Here is a 13,811-nt window from a genome sequence, read left to right on the forward strand (position 1 = left end):
CACGTACGGCAATCAGACTAGATCCCTGGATCAACACCCTAACAAGGAATCTAGTATATACCCTGTAACATTATACTTTTCAAGAATAGTAACGAATAGTAAAGAATAGTAATCTCCACCAATCCAGCCCACTGACAGCAGTAGCTTGTTCTTGTGTTCTTACAGCTCTGCAGAAGTTCTGCACGACGGGTAGGTCCAAGAGGTCAAAATCATCAAAATTGAAAAATTCCACCTTGTACACCACTGAAACGTGTGGGCTCCACGGATTTTTCTCCATTAACAAATCTTTTTCAATTATGAAATATTCTTGGCAAACAATGTCCTAAACCTCATGACTGAAGCTTGTGGTCCATACAGACTGTTTTTCCAAGCGGTAAATGTAGCAATTAAATCTGTGTATTGTTCTAAGGTTTTTTTTTTAAAACTATTTCCGCTCTGATAAGGCCATGATAGAGTTAACAATAGCGAGCTCTTACATGGCTTTATTATTCTATGGCACTATTGTAGTAGTTTTTGACTGCAGTTGCTAAGCAGAATTTTAACTCCTACACGACATGCGTGAACTACTTATGCTACCGGCTACTGGATTGTGTGTGCACTTTTACTTGCCTTGGCCTCAGGCTATGTAGAACAGGTTTCCAGCCTCTTGGTGATATGAAGACCTCCTAGTCAGGTTACTTGTAGGTGTCACCGGTAATACGGTACATGCTGTAGATGCTGGTACTCCAGGGCTGCTCTTGTATTCATCCCTCACTTAGTGCATCAGGGGCGTGGGATGACGGGGCTCACAGCTGAAATGCAGAATAGGTCAATGAGCAGAACTCAGGCCCCGGGAGGGATCCAGTGAGTGCTGCAGTGCTTGCAGAGCTCCAGCTCCTCTCATAATCAAGGCACCACCATGCACTTGTTCTTCCAGCTGCACAGGCTGACGTCTGTCAGGCTGCCGGCTTCCAACCCACTTCACAGCTGGCCACGTCACAAGGATATTAAAGGTAAAGGATGCTAATTTGTGTCGGCTACGCCTCAATCAACGATGCCCGTGGGAATGTCTGATTGTCATTGTGCTGTGACTCTGAGATGTAGTGTATAGATGATAAAACAATTCATTATATATAGGGAGGAAGCCTAAAGCATTTATTTCTAGTGTTTTTCCTATAAGACTTAAACATACAAAAAAATGCATAATACAAACACATCATAATAATTAAAAAAAACCCCACAAAATTACACGTAAAAATGGCTATGAAAAATACCTAAAATTTATAGTGTATTTATCAGGAAATTAAAAACACTGAAAAATTGTAAGTCCTTTACCACTGATTCAACACGGGCCCATGTGGAAGTGGTCCCCTTAATTCTTGGTTTCACCAATGATATGGCCACCCCTGAAATGTAGTATTGCAGTGTGGTAAATCAAGAGATAAACTGCTGAGACATCAAAAAGGAGAGGCACTATTTGGTATGGCTCTCTAGCCTGGCTCTGAAGAGGAACCTGAGTGAGGAACAACTTCTTTTACTTCTATATTCCCAAATGGGGCATATACACAATGGTTCTCTTTATGAGATGCCCCTAGAAAATAGAAATAGAAGATAAATTATATTAAACCTGGATTAGAAAGCTTCCCAGTGCATGTTGGACAATTTTTTTTCATCATTTGGGGCTTAAGGTGGTTTTCTCAACTTCTACAAGAGTGCAGCAGTCGCAAGTCTCCTGTCTTCCTGCTTCATTGGGCATGTGCGGGGCACTGCTGCTTGCGTTCACACCGATGCCATCGTTGCACCCCTTGCCCAAACTATGTACTTTCTAATACTACAAACAGAGGCAGCTTTGGCCCAAAAGCAACAGGAAGACACAAAAGCACTGGAGCTGGTCAGTGATTACAAGATCAACAGAAAAGAGAAGCCATCACTCACAGATTGCTGAGGTTAACATTAAAGAAGCACTTCCACTAACTTTTTTTAAATGAAATCTGCGTATACAGGCATCTAATGCAATGTGAGTGCATTGATATACTCACTGACCGCTGCTCTCTCTGGTGTCTTCTGCTCTTCTGAGTGACGTCACCGTAAATGAGGCAATCCAGTTCATTTTCTATGCTCTATGAGTGAGCCGGAAGTCGCTGTTACAATGAAAGCCTATGGAGCCGTGTTCTGGCGCTTTATACATTGTAAAAGTCATTTCCGGGTCAGACAGAATGCAGCGTGGTCGGAAGGAGTCTTCATTCAGAAGAGCAGAAGACTCAGCATTGGACACCGAAGAAAGCAATGGGTGAGTATATTAACACACCCAAACTACATTCCATGCGCATACACACAATCAATGAAAAAAGTTAGTGAGAGTTCTTCTTTATCAATTCCTCCATTCCTGAGAAAGGACAGGATTTTTAAAGTAATCAAATAATTTGCACTTTTGTTTTTTTTTTACAAGTACTTTGCAATTTTAGCCATTAAACTGTTTAATATATGTAAGAGGGTCACTGGTAATGTGCTGGAGGGGAGATATTACATAGGTTGAAAAAAGACCTAGGTCCATCAAGTTCAGGAAAAAAAGGGAAGATTCCAGCTCCTAAAATTCCAGTGTTTACACACTCTTTCTGAACCTCTTTTTCTTCCATCAAGTTCAACCTTTCTCCACCAATTGTACATTTTGTCACTAACAACTATAACCCGCAATGTTATGTGTATCGAGGAAATCGTCCAGCCCTTTTTTAAAAGCTGTTATAGTGTCTGAAATTACTACCTCTTGTGGTTGGACATTCAACACTCCTGAGTCATCTTTTTTCTAAACTAAACTAGCCCAACTTTTTCAACCTCTCATCATATAAGCGGACTCCATCCCTTGTAATAATCTAGTTGCCCATCTTCGAACTGATTCTAACTTCTAAATATTCTTTTTAAAATGTGGAGCCCAAAACTGGATCCCATATTCTAGATGTGGTCTCACCATTGATTTATAAAGGGGTAACAATATGTTGGGATCACGGGATTTTATCTCACGTTTTATACTTCCTAAAATCCTGTTTGCTTTTGCGGCTGCTGCTTACACTGGGTACTGCTGCTCAGCTTAAGTACTTGTAACCAGAATACCCAAAGTCCGTCTCCTGTTCTGTAGTCGCGAGTATACTACCATTTAATGTATATGCAGCAATAGGATTACTCTGTCCCAGGTGCATTACTTTACATTTATCAACATTAAATCTCATTTGTTAAATGTTTTGTCCATTCAGATATCTTATCCAGATCGTTTTGCAATATTGTAAGTTCAAGTCATATTTTAAAAGCACAGATCCCTGCGGTCCCCAATGCTGACTACATCCCATTTAGAGAACGTACCATTTATGACAACTCTTTGTTTCCTGTCATTTGGCCAATTCCTTACCCATCTGCATACAGTTTCCCCCAGTCCTTACCTCTGCAGCTTCAGTTTAAGGCGGTTATGTTGTAGACTGTGTTTCACTGAGGTTATTGGCTTCAGTGATATGAGCCTGGAAATTGACCAGGTTTTTCTGTTTACCAGCTAAAGAGTTGGGCAGGATGGCTGTTCACCATATCTCCACCTTATAGTGTGGTCCAGGAAGTAAAGACAAAACCTTTGGGCTTAATGATTGTTCTGTATGTACTCTGGAGATTAAGCTAACCTATAGAGCTGTGCTCTTGCTAAAGAGAGCAAAACACTCTTTTCTGAGGGGGCAGATCCCTTCAGTTATACGGACTGTAATGGGTGCAGTTTGTTTATGGCAACAAGTCTAAATACAATTATTTTTCTGTTGAACCGGTTTATGATGCACGTTTTAATAAACCAGCTGAAGATTTAAATGAAAAGCGTTCTGTGACTACCTCATAAACCCCTCACCTCGAAGCCTGTTTTCAACTTCCTGACCAGCCATTTTTTTCAATTCTGACCACTGTCACTTTATGAGGTCATAACTCTGAAACGCTTCAACGGATCCTGGTGATTCTGAGACTGTTTTCTCATGACATATTGTACTTTATGATAGTGGTAAAATTTCTACGATTTGACTTGCGTTTATTTGGGAAAAAAATGGAAATTTGGCGAAAATTTTGAAAAGTTTGCAATTTTTAAAATGTTAGTTTTTATGCCCTTAAATTAGAGAGTCATATCATACAAAAAAGTTAATAAATAACATTACCCACATGTCTGCTTTACATTAGCACAATTTTGGAAGCATAATTTTTTTGTTAGGAAGTTATAAGGGTAAAAAAGTTGACCAGCGATTTCTCATTTTTACAACAAAATTTGCAAAACCATTTTTTTTAGGGACCACCTCACACTTGAAGTCACTTTGAGGGGCCTATATGACAGAAAATGCCCAAAAGTGACACCCTTCTAAAAACTGCACCCCTCAAGGTACTCAAAACTACATTCAAAAAGTTTATTAACTCTTCAGGTGCTTCACAGGAATTTTTGGAATGTTTAAAAAAAATTCAACATGTAACTTTTTTTCACAAAATTTTTACTTCAGATCCAATTTGTTTTATTTTCCCAAGGGTTACAGGACAAATTGGACGCCAAAGTTGTTGTGCAATTTATCCTGAGTACGCTGATACCCCATATGTGGGGGTAAACTACTGTTTGGGCACATGGCAGAGCTTGGAATGGAAGGAGCGCCGTTTGACTTTTCAATGCAAAATTTGCTGGAATTGAGATCGGACACCATGTCAAGTTTGGAGAGCCTCTGGTGTGCCTAAACAGTGGAAACCCCCCACAAGAGACACCATTTTGGAAAGTAGACGCCCTAAGGAACTAATCTAGATTTATGGTGAGCACTTTGAACCCCCAAGTGCTTCACAGAAGTTTATAATGTAGAGCCAAAAAAAAATCATATTTTTTTAATAAAAATGATCTTTTTGCCCCCATTTTTTTATTTTCCCAAGGGTAACAGGACAAATTGGACCACAAAAGTTGTTGTGCAATTTGTCCTGAGTATGCTGATACCCCATAGATCGGACATCATGTCGCGTTTGGAGAGCCCCTGATGTGCCTAAACAGTGGAAACCCCCCACAAGTGACCCCATTTTGGAAATAAGACCCTCTAAGGAACTTATCTAGATGTGTGGTGAGCACTTTGAACCCCCAATTGTTTCATTAAAGTTTACAATGTAGAGCTGTGAATATTAAAAAATCATTTTTTTTCCTACAAAATGATCTTTTAGCCCGCAATTTTTTATTTTCCCAAGGGTAACAGGAGATATTGGAACCCAAAAGTTGTTGTCCAATTTGTCCTGAGTACGCTGATCCCCATATGTGGGGGGAATCACCGTTTGGGAGCATGGCAGAGCTCGGAAGGGAAGGAGCGCTGTGTTGGAATGCAGACTTTGATGGAATGGTCTGAGGGTCACTTTGCGTTTGCAGAGCCCCTGATGTACCTGAACAGTAGAAACTCCCCACAAGTGACCCCACATTGGAAACTAGACCCCCCAAGGAACTTATATAGATGTGTTGTGAGAACTTTGAACCCCCAAGTGTTTCACTACAGTTTATAACACAGAGCCGTGAAAATAAAAAATATATTTTTTTCCACAAAAATTATATTTTAGCCCCCAAATTTTTATTTTCCCAAAGGTAATGGGAGAAATCGGACCCCAAAAGTTGTCCAATTTGTCCTGAGTACGCTGAAACCCCATATGTGGGGGAGCCACTGTTTGGGTGCACGGCAGATCTCGGAAGGGAAGGAGCGCGGTTTGGAATGCATACTTAGATGGATTGGTCTGCAGGCGTCACGTTGCATTTGCAGAGCCCCTGATGTACCTAAGCAGTAGAAACTAGACCCCCAAGGAACTTATCTAAATGTGTTGTGAGAACTTTGAACCCCCAAGTGTTTCACTACAGTTTATAACACAGAGTGGTGAAAATAAAAAATCTTTTTTTTCTCCACAAAAATAATTTTTTAGCCCCCGGTTTTGTATTTTTCCAAGGGTAACAGGAGAAATTGGACCCCAAAAGTTGTTGTCCAATTTGTCCTGAGTATGCTAATACCCCATATGTTGGGGTATACCCCTGTTTAGGCGCACGGGAGAGCTCGGAAGGGAAGGAGCACTGTTTTAGTTTTTCAATACAGAATTGGCTGGAATTGAGATCGGACACCATGTCGCGTTTGGAGAGCCCCTGATGTGGCTAAACAGTGGAAACCCCTCAATTCTAACTGAAACCGTAACCCAAACACACCCCTAACTCTAATCCCAACCATAACCCTAACAACACCCCTAACCCTAATCCCAACCATAAATGTAAACCAAACCCTAACTTTAGCCCCAACCCTAACCCTAGCTTTAACCCCAACCCTAACCCTAACCCCAACCCTAACCCTATCTTTAGCCCCAACCCTAAGCCTAACTTTACCCCCAACTCTAACCCTAACTTTAGCCCCAACCCTAACCCTAACATTAGCCCCAACCCTAACCCTAATGGGATAATGTAAATAAATACATTTTTTAAAAATTTATTATTTTTCCCTAACTAAGGGGGTGATGAATGGTGGTTTGATTTACTTTTATAGCTTTTTTTGGCGGAATGTTATTATTGGCAGCTGTCACACACTAAAAGACGCTTTTATTGCAAAAAATCGTTTTTGCATCCCCACATTTTGAGAGCTATAGTTTATCCATATTTTGGCCCACAGAGTCATGTGAGGTCTTGTTTTTTGCGGGACGAGTTGATGTTTTTGTTGGTACCATTTTCGGGCACATGACATTTTTTGATTGCTTTTTATTATGATTTTTGGGAGGCAGAATGAACAAAAAACAGCAATTCCTGAATTTCTTTTAGGGGGCGATTATACCATTCCGCGTGTGGTAAAATTGCTAAAGCAGCTTTATTCTTTGGTTCAGTACGATTACAACGATACCTCATTTATATTTTTTTATGTTTTGGTGCTTTTACACAATAAAAACTATTTTATATAAAAAATAATTGTTTTTGCTTCGTTTTATTAAGAGAGCTATAACTTTTTTATTTTTCTGCTGATGATGCTGTATAGTATATTTTTTTTGCAGGACAAGATGACGTTTTCAGCGGTACCATGTTTATTTATATCCGTCTTTTTGATCACATTTTATTGCACTTTTTGTTCGGCAGTATGATGATAAAGCATTGTTTTTTGCATCGTTTGTTATTTATTTTTTTTGCGGTGTTCGCTGAACGGGTTAACTAGTGGGATAGTTTTATAGAGCGGGTCGTTATGGATGCGGTGTTACCAAATATGTGTACTTTTATTGTTTTTTTATTTACATAAATAAATGGATTTATTGGAAAATATTTATTTATTTATTTTTTCTTTATTTGGGGATTTTTTTTATATTTTTTTTATACATTCTATTTTTTTTTTTTACACTTTATAACATTGTCCCAGGGTGGGACATCACTATATTTCATCAGATCGCTGATCTGACACTTTGCTTAGCACTGTGTCAGATCAGCGATCTGACATGACAGGCAGTGCAGGAGGCTTTCCTGGTGCCGGCAAGGCTTTACTGGCGCTCAGAGCAGGCGCCGGCAAGCCACCTCAGTGAAGGACCCAGAAGGAGCCCCACGGCCATTTTGGATCCGGGGACTCCTTCCAGAACACCGGAACAACGCGATCCAGTGGGAGAGCGCAGGGAGCCCCGTCCCTGCGCGATGCCCCTCTATGTCGCTGTCACTACTGACAGTGGCATCAGAGGGAAATAAATGCCAACGATCGGCGCTGACACCCGCACGCGATCGCCGCGGTGCTCACTGTGAGACCGCGCGATCGTGCCGCCGTACTAGTACTGCAGTTTGCGGGAACTGAGTTCCCGCAGAGCAGTACTAGTACGGTGAATGTTGGGAAGGGGTTAAGCAGCTGAGTGAGCCGATCTACCACATATACTATAAGGCTAGTAGTGTATATAGAAAAGCGCTTTAAAATGAATCTGTCAGTTGTCAGTAGGGTCAGCCCTCCTAAGCTATATACATGGGCATGTAGGTCATAGGAAGCTGAATAAAATTATACCTTGATATCTGCAATCTGATGTCTTAGGTCGGTTTCACACTAGCGTTTGTGTACACAGTGTGGGGCTGCGTACTTCTTACCTTCAGATCCGCATACATCCGTATCCGTCCTGCATACCTACCTTTAACTGTGTACGCAGGGACATGCGTGGTCACTGGTCATGCGTTGTATGCGGATGCGTCCCCGTGCAATGTTTTGACAAGCCTGCCTAATGCAACATGTCCTGAACAGCTCCTTTACTTATAAGAAAACTTAGATTTCTCTCAAATAAGACATCGGATCCTGATATCAAGTTATCATTTCATTCAAAGATTTTTCAAAATTAAGTAAAGAGTAAAGAGCGATATAAAATAAAGAAATAAGCATTATTTACCCATTGAAAGCTCCCGCACTTTGGTGGTCTCTGCTGGTACTGGAAGTAATAACATTATGTACATCACTTATGTGCTAAAGGTAAATGATTAATAATACCTTAGAAACAAATATACCTTATATATAACTACCATATATACTCGAGTATAAGCCGAGATTTTCAGCCCATTTTTTTAGGCTAAAAGTGCCCCTCTCAGCTTATACTTGAGTCATTGTCCCAGGAAGTTGGCGGGGAAGGGGGAGCGGCAGGAGTGGCAGCTGTCACATCATACTGACCTGCTCCCGGCGCGGTCTCTGCACTTTTCTGCTTCTCCAGTGGTCTCCAGCACCTGCAGCTCTCCCTGTGTTCAGCGGTTGCATGGTACCACTCATTAAAGTAATGAATATGGACGCGACTCCACTCCCATAGGTGTTTTACGCATATTCATTACTTTAATGAGCGGTACCATGTGACCACTGAACACAGGAAGAGCTGCAGGTGCCGGAGACCATCGAAGAAGCAGGGACAAACAGAGAGACCGCACCAGGAGGGGGTGAGTATGACGGGGGAGGGTGAGCCATGCGATATTCACCTGTCACCGTTCCACCACCGCGCTGCGTCTTCCGCGTCCTCTGGCTGTAACGTTCAGGACAGAGGGTGCGATGATGTGGTTACTGCGCGCCCTCTGCCTGAACAGTCACTGCAGAGACCCGCAAGACACAGCAGCGTGTGGTGGTGGAATGGGGACAGGTGAGTATCGCAAGTGTCCTGAGCCAGCGGTGACTCCAGCACCTGGCCCCAATAGCATGCCGGTGTCCCTGCCTGCTCAGGTCCCCTGCACTCGGCGCCCATCGATGAGAGGTGAGTATGTCATTTTTATTGTTTTAATCTCAGCAGCAGCAGCATAGGGTGCATATTATTCTATGGAGCATCTTATAGGGCCATCAACCTTTATGGAGCAGCATATGGGGCATTGGAGCGCCCCCATAGGACCGTGGGGTACTCGGTACCGGGACGTTCAGTTCTCTCGGCGGGGGATGTCACGGTAGCTGACCCGGTCCGTGGCCCTAGGGGAACGTCCGTTGTAAAATAAGGGAAAGGTCTTTAAAGGGATAATGTTCATGACGCCACCTGTGGTGTTCGGTCAGGGTCACCGACGCTGCTTAGGGATCTGCTGGGGTGATGTTATGGCAGCTTGATGGTATACCTTCCCACAGGTGATGTATCCCCAGGGCTTCCCAGAGTGTAGTTGGTGAATGGTGTGAGGCGCAGTGAATAACGAGGACACCAGGTTGCAGTCTCTTTACCTTTACTGAAGGCTTCAGTGTCCACAGTCCAGGGTACAGATCACAGGGCAGGCAGAGTCCGGCCAGTCTGAAGGCAAATCCAGAGTCCCCTTATCCAGGTGGAAATCAGTAGCCTTCCTCTAGCGCCTGGGTGTTGTAGTACCTCCCTACTGAGCTTCTCGGTAAGGTCCACTCCTCACAACTATTCTGGATGTTAAGTCTCTTTCTCTCTGTCCCCCTGATGGATAGGAAAGGACAAACCCGTATGACTGATGGCCTGAGGCTTTTTACAGGGACTATATCATGCCCCGGCCCCCACAAGCTGCCACCGTGCCTCCTGGGTATAAGGTGCGGATAGGTGACATAGAATTATCTGTCCTGCCAGTCTCTGAAGTAAAGCATAGAGATCCTTACTCCCTCGGTATGCTGGCTACAGGATTCTGCGCCTCAGAGGGAAGCAGCTTGCTCCTGGCTGATCTCCCTCTGATATTCCTCTCCTGTGCTCTGCTTTCCTGCACACTCTCTGCAATATGTTCACTCTTTAGTGTTTTTTCCAAAGAGTTGCAGCACTTCATGCCACAGAGCTCCTCTTCCTCTGTCTTCCTGACAGGAACTCTACTCTGAACTCTGAACCCCTTTTCCCTCCAGATCAGGATGTTATATAGGGGAGTTCACCTTAAACAGGCTTAGAGCTCCCCCTTCTGGTCTGGAGTGTGAACATGTTGCATGCATTGTATTTACCTGGCGAAGAGATCTCCTTTATTGCCTTCAGACGTAATATCACTCCCCCTGGTGGAAGAACGACATTACTGCAATGACTCTGGGGCGCTGCAGCATAATATGCTATGGATCATCTTATAGGACCATCAACCTTTGTGCAGCATTATATGGGGCATAATATTCTATGGAGCATCTTATGGGGCCATCAACCTTTATGGAGCAGAATATGGGGCATATTATTCTATGGAGCATCTTATGGGGCCATCAACCTTTGTGCAGCATTATATGGGGCATAATATTCTATGGAGCATCTTATGGGGCCATCAACCTTTATGGAGCAGAATATGGGGCATATTATTCTATGGAGCATCTTATGGGGCCATCAACCTTTGGGCAGCATTATATGGGGCATAATATTCTATGGAGCATCTTATGGGGCCCATCATGAACTGTATGAAGCATTATATGGGGCTCCTGATTCAATATGGATATTCAAAAACACTTAACCTACTGATGTCGCAATCAATTTTTTCTTTTATTGGTATCGATTTTTATTTTTTAACCCCTTTACCCCCAAGGGTGGTTTGCACGTTAATGACCAGGCCAATTTTTACAATTCTGACCACTGTCCCTTTAGGTGGTTATAACTCTGGAACGCTTCAACAGATCCTGATGATTCTGACATTGTTTTCTCGTGACATATTGTACTTCATGATAGTGGTAAAAATTCTTTGATATTACCTGCGTTTATTTGTAAAAAAAATTGGAAATTTGGCGAAAATTTTGAAAATTGCGCAATTTTCCAACTTTGAATTTTTATGCAATTAAATCACAGAGATATGTCACACAAAATACTTAATAAGTAACATTTCCCACATGTCTACTTTACATCAGCACAATTTTGGAACCAAAATTTTTTTTGTTAGGGAGTTATAAGGATTAAAAGTTGACCAGCAATTTCTCATTTTTACAACACCATTTTTTTTTAGGGACCACATCTCATTTGAAGTCATTTTGAGGGGTCTATATGATAGAAAATAACCAAGTGTGACACCATTCTAAAAACTGCACGCCTAAAGGTTCTCAAAACCACATTCAAGAAGTTTATTAACCCTTCAGGTGTTTCACAGGAATTTTTGGAATGTTTAAATAAAAATGAACATTTAACTTTTTTTCACCAAAAATTTACTTTCTCCAATTTGTTTTATTTTACCAAGGGTAACAGGAGAAAATGGACCCCAAAACTTGTTGTACAATTTGTCCTGAGTACGCCGTTACCCCATATGTGGGGGTAAACCACTGTTTGGGCGCATGGGAAAGCTCGGAATGGAAGGAGCGCCGTTTTGACTTTTCAATGCAAAATTGACAGGAATTGAGATTGGACGCCATGTTGCGTTTGGAGAGCCACTGATGTGCCTAAACATTGAACCCCCCCCCACAAGTGACACCATTTTGGAAAGTAGACCCCCTAAGAAACTTATCTAGATGTGTGGTGAGCACTTTGACCCATTAAGTGATTCACAGAAGTTTATAATTCAGAGCCGCAAAAATAAAAAATCATATTTTTTCACAAAAATTATTTTTCGCCCCCAATTTTTTATTTTTCCAAGGGTAACAGTTGAAATTGGACCCCAAAATTTGTCCTGAGTACACTGATACCCCATATGTGGGGGGGAACCACCGTTTGAGCGCACGGCAGAGCTCGGAAGGGAAGGAGCGTCATTTGGAATGCAGACTTAGATGGATTGGTCTGCAGGCATCACATTGCGTTTGCAGACCCCCTAATGTACCTAAACAGTAGAAACCCCCACAAGTGACCCCATATTGGAAACTACACACCCCAAGGAACTTATCGAGATGTGTTATGAGAATTTTAAACCCCCAAGTGTTTCACTACAGTTTATAACGCAGAGCTGTGAAAATAAAAAATACTTTTTTTTCCACAAAAATTATTTTTTAGCCCCCAGTTTTGTATTTTCCCAAGGGTAACAGGAGAAATGGGACCCCAAAAGTTGTTGTCCAATGTGTCCTGAGTACGTTGATACCCCATATGTTGGGGTAAACCCCTGTTGGGCCCACGGGAGAGCTCGGAATGGAAGGAGCACTGTTTTACTTTTTCAACGCAGAATTGGCTGGAATTGAGATCGGACGCCGTGTCACATTTGGAGAGCCCCTGATGTGCCTAAACAGTGGAAACCCCCCAATTATAACTGAAACCCTAATCCAAACACATCCCTAACCCTAATCCCAATCGTAACCCTAACCACACCCCTAACCCTGACACACCCCAACCCTAATCCCAACCCTATTCCCAACCGTAAATGTAATCCAAACCCTAACTTTAGCCCCAACCCTAACCCTAACTTTAGCCCCAACCCTAAATGTAGCCTTAACCCTAGCCCCAACCCTAACCCTAACCCTAGCCCTAACCCTAACCCTAGCCCTAACCCTAGCCCTAACCCTAGCCCTAACCCTAACCTTAACCCTAGCCCTAACCCTAGCCCTAGCCCTAACCCTAGCCCTAACCCTAACCCTAGCCCTAACCCTAATGGGAAAGTAGAAATAAATACATTTTTTTAATTTTTTCGTTTTTCGCTAATAAAGGGGGTGATGAAGGGGGGTTTGATTTACTTTTATAGCGGGTTTTTTAGCGGATTTTTATGATTGGCAGCCGTCACACACTGAAAGACGCTTTTTATTGCAAAAAATATTTTTTGCATTACCACATTTTGAGAGCTATAATTTTTCCGTATTTTGGTCCACAGAGTCATGTGAGGTCTTGTTTTTTGCGGGACGAGTTGACGTTTTTATTGGTAACATTTTCGGGCACGTGACATTTTTTGATCGCTTTTTATTCCGATTTTTATGAGGCAGAATGACCAAAAACCAGCTATTCATGAATTTCTTTTGGGGGAGGCGTTTATACCGTTCAGCATTTGGTAAAATGGATAAAGGAGTTTTATTCTTCGGGTCAGTATGATTACAGCAATACCTCATTTATATCTTTTTTTATGTTCTGGCGCTTTTATACGATAAAAACTATTTTATAGAAAAAATAATTATTTTTGCATCGCTTTATTCTGAGGACTATAACTTTTTTATTTTTTCTTTGATGATACTGTATGGTGGCTCATTTTTTGCGGGACAAGATGATGTTTTCAGCGGTACCATGATTATTTATATCTGTCTTTTTGATCACGTGTTATTCCACTTTTTGTTTGGCGGTATGATAATAAAGCGTTGTTTTTTGCCTCGTTTTTTTTTTTTGCGGTGTTCACTGAAGGGGTTAACTAGTGGGACAGTTTTATAGGTCGGGTCGTTACGGACGCGGCGATACTAAATATGTGTACTTTTATTGTTTGTTTTTTTATTTAGATAAAGAAATGTATTTGTAGGAACAATATATTTGGGGGGGGGAATTTTTTTTGGGGAATTTTTTTTAATTATTTTTACATATGTGAA

At 41.9% G+C, this 13,811-nt stretch overlaps 1 protein-coding gene across 1 annotated transcript in view; it reads right to left on the bottom strand.

Moving 5' to 3' along the window:
• MED12L (mediator complex subunit 12L) overlaps positions 1-929 on the bottom strand; it is a 995,158-nt gene extending 994,229 nt beyond the window's left edge. The window contains exon 1 of the mRNA XM_077290760.1: positions 610-929. The gene's annotated coding sequence lies outside the window, so the exon portion shown is untranslated. The remainder of the gene's footprint in view (positions 1-609) is intronic.
• Positions 930-13,811: the final 12,882 nt, after the last annotated feature.

This window comes from Ranitomeya variabilis, chromosome 2 (assembly GCF_051348905.1).
Source record: "Ranitomeya variabilis isolate aRanVar5 chromosome 2, aRanVar5.hap1, whole genome shotgun sequence".
NCBI lineage: Eukaryota > Metazoa > Chordata > Amphibia > Anura > Dendrobatidae > Ranitomeya > Ranitomeya variabilis.